General features: G+C 44.0%; 3 non-coding genes across 3 annotated transcripts; all 3 read left to right on the top strand.

The window, feature by feature from the left end:
• Window positions 1–8: 8 nt before the first annotated feature.
• On the top strand, window positions 9–80 carry TRNAC-GCA (transfer RNA cysteine (anticodon GCA)). Its single transcript has one exon. It is a non-coding gene; the product is annotated as a tRNA-Cys (tRNA).
• A 447-nt stretch (window positions 81–527) lies between these two features.
• TRNAC-GCA (transfer RNA cysteine (anticodon GCA)) lies at window positions 528–599 on the top strand. The gene has a single exon. It is a non-coding gene; the product is annotated as a tRNA-Cys (tRNA).
• An 835-nt stretch (window positions 600–1,434) lies between these two features.
• TRNAC-GCA (transfer RNA cysteine (anticodon GCA)) lies at window positions 1,435–1,506 on the top strand. Its single transcript has one exon. It is a non-coding gene; the product is annotated as a tRNA-Cys (tRNA).
• Window positions 1,507–2,889: the final 1,383 nt, after the last annotated feature.

Here is a 2,889-nt window from a genome sequence, read left to right as displayed (position 1 = left end):
ATGAGCAAGGGGGAATAGCTCAGTGGTAGAGCATTCGACTGCAGATCGAGAGGTCCTTGGTTCAAACCCGAGTTACCCCTGTAACAGCACGAATCATTGCCTTTATTTTAGTTAAATAGACATTACGGTTAAGAGAAATGGGGAATAGCTCAGTGGTAGAGCATTCGATTGCAGATCGAGAGGTCCTTGGTTCAAACTCGTGTTCCCCCTGTAACAGCACGGATCATTGCCTTAATTTTAGTAAATTTGACATTACGGTTAGGAACAAGGGGAATAGCTCAGTGGTAGAGCACTCGGCTGCAGATCGAGAGGTCCTGGGTTCGACCCCGAGTTTCCCCTGTAACAGCACGGATCATTGCCTTTATTTTAGTTAATTAGTCATTACGGTTATTAACAAGAGGGAATAGCTCAGCGGTAGAGCATTCGACTGCAGATCGGGAGGTCCTTTGTTCAAACCCGAGTTCCCCCTGTAACAGCACGGATCATTGCTTTTATTTTAGTTAAATAGAAATTACGGTTATGAACAAGGGGGAATAGCTCAGCGGTAGAGCATTCGACTGCAGATCGAGAGGTCCTTGGTTCAAACCCGAGTTCCCCCTGTAACAGCACGGATCATTGCCTTTATTTTAGTTAATAAGTCATTACGGTTATTAACGAGAGGGAATAGCTCAGTGGAAGAGCATTTGACTCAGATCGAGAGGTCCTTGGTTCAAACCCGAGTTCCCCCTGCAACAGCACGGATCATTGCCTTTATTTTAGTTAATTAGTCATTACGGTTATTAACAAGAGGGAATAGCTCAGTGGAAGAGCATTTGACTCAGATCGAGAGGTCCTTGGTTCAAACCCGAGTTCCCCCTGTAACAGCACGGATCATTGCCTTTATTTTAGTTAAATAGACATTACGGTTATGAACAAGGGGGAATAGCTCAGCGGCAGAGCATTCGTCTGCAGATCGAGAGGTACTTGGTTCAAATCCGTGTTCTCCCTGTAACAGCACGGATCATTGCCCTTATTTTAGTTAACTCGACATTACGGTTATGAACAAGAGGGAATAGCTCAGTGGTAGAGCATTTGACTCAGATCGAGAGGTCCTTGGTTCAAACCCGAGTTCCCCCTGTAACAGCACGTATCATTGCCTTTATTTTAGTTAAATAGACATTACGGTTATGAACAAGGGGGAATAGCTCAGTGGTAGAGCATTCGACTGCAGATCGAGAGGTCCTTGGTTCAAACCCGTGTTTCCCCTGTAACAGCACGGATCATTGTCTTTATTTTAGTGAATTCGACATTACGGTTATGAACATTGGGGAATAGCTCAATGGTAGAGCGTTCGACTGCAGATCGAGAGGTCCTTGGTTCAAACCCGAGTTCCCCCTATAACAGCACGTATCATTGCCTTTATTTTAGTTAATAAGGCATTACAATTATGAACAAGGGGGAATAGCTCAGTGGTAGAGCATTCGACTGCAGATCGAGAGGTCCTTGGTTCAAACCCGAGTTACCCCTGTAACAGCACGGATCATTGCCTTTATTTTAGTTAATTAGACATTACGGTTATGAACAAGAGGGAATAGCTCAGTGGTAGAGAATTCGATTGCAGATCGAGAGGTCCTTGGTTCAAACTCGTGTTCCCCCGGTAACAGCACGGATCATTGCCTTTATTTTAGTAAATTTGACATTACGGTTAGGAACAAGGGGAATAGCTCAGTGGTAGAGCACTCGGCTGCAGATCGAGAGGTCCTGGGTTCGAACCCGAGTTACCCCTGTAACAGCACGGATCATTGCCTTTATTTTAGTTAATTAGTCATTACGGTTATTAACAAGAGGGAATAGCTCAGCGGTAGAGCATTCGACTGCAGATCGAGATGTCCTTTGTTCAAACCCGAGTTCCCCCTGTAACAGCACGGATCATTGCTTTTATTTTAGTTAAATAGAAATTACGGTTATGAACAAGGGGGAATAGCTCAGTGGTAGAGCTTTCGACTGCAGATCGAGAGGTCCTTGGTTCAAACCCGTGTTTCCCCTGTAACAGCACGGATCATTGCCTTTATTTTAGTGAATTCGACATTAAAGTTATGAACATAGGGGAATAGCTCAATGGTAGAGCATTCGACTGCAGATCGAGAGGTCCTTGGTCCAAAACAGAGTTCCCACTGTAACAGCACGGATCATTGCCTTTATTTTAGTTAATTAGTCATTACGGTTGTGAACAAGAGGGAATAGCTCAGATGTAGAGCATTCGACTGCAGATCGAGAGGTCCTTGGTTCAAACCCGAGTTCCCCCTGTAACAGCACGTATCATTGCCTTTATTTTAGTTAAATAGACATTAAAGTTATGAACATTGGGGAATAGCTCAATGGTAGAGCATTCGACTGCAGATCGAGAGGTCTTTGGTCCAAAACAGAGTTCCCACTGTAACAGCACGGATCATTGCCTTTATTTTAGTTAATTAGTCATTACGGTTATGAACAAGAGGGAATAGCTCAGATGTAGAGCATTCGACTGCAGATCGAGTGGTCCTTGGTTCAAACCCGAGTTCCCCCTGTAACAGCACGTATCATTGCCTTTATTTTAGTAAATTAGTCATTACGGTTAAGAACAAGAGGGAATAGCTCAGTAGTAGAGCATTTGACTCAGATCGAGAGGTCCTTGGTTCAAACCCCAGTTCCTCCTGTAACAGCACGTATCATTGCCTTTATTTTAGTTAAATAGACATTACGGTTAAGAGAAAGGGGGAATAGCACAGCGGTAAAGCATTCGACTGCAGATCGAGAGGTCCTTGGTTCAAACTCGTGTTCCCCCTGTAACAGCACGTATCATTGCCTTTATTTCAGTTAAATAGACATTACGGTTTAAACAAGGGGGAATAGCTCAGTGGTAGAGCATTC

The sequence above is a fragment of the Phalangium opilio genome, unplaced genomic scaffold (assembly GCF_054372755.1).
Source record: "Phalangium opilio isolate 3A_F unplaced genomic scaffold, DU_Popi_V2 ptg000094l_1, whole genome shotgun sequence".
Taxonomy (NCBI): Eukaryota; Metazoa; Arthropoda; class Arachnida; order Opiliones; family Phalangiidae; genus Phalangium; species Phalangium opilio.
The sequence above is the reverse complement of the archived record's forward strand: the minus strand, read 5'-3'. Positions and strand labels throughout refer to the sequence as shown.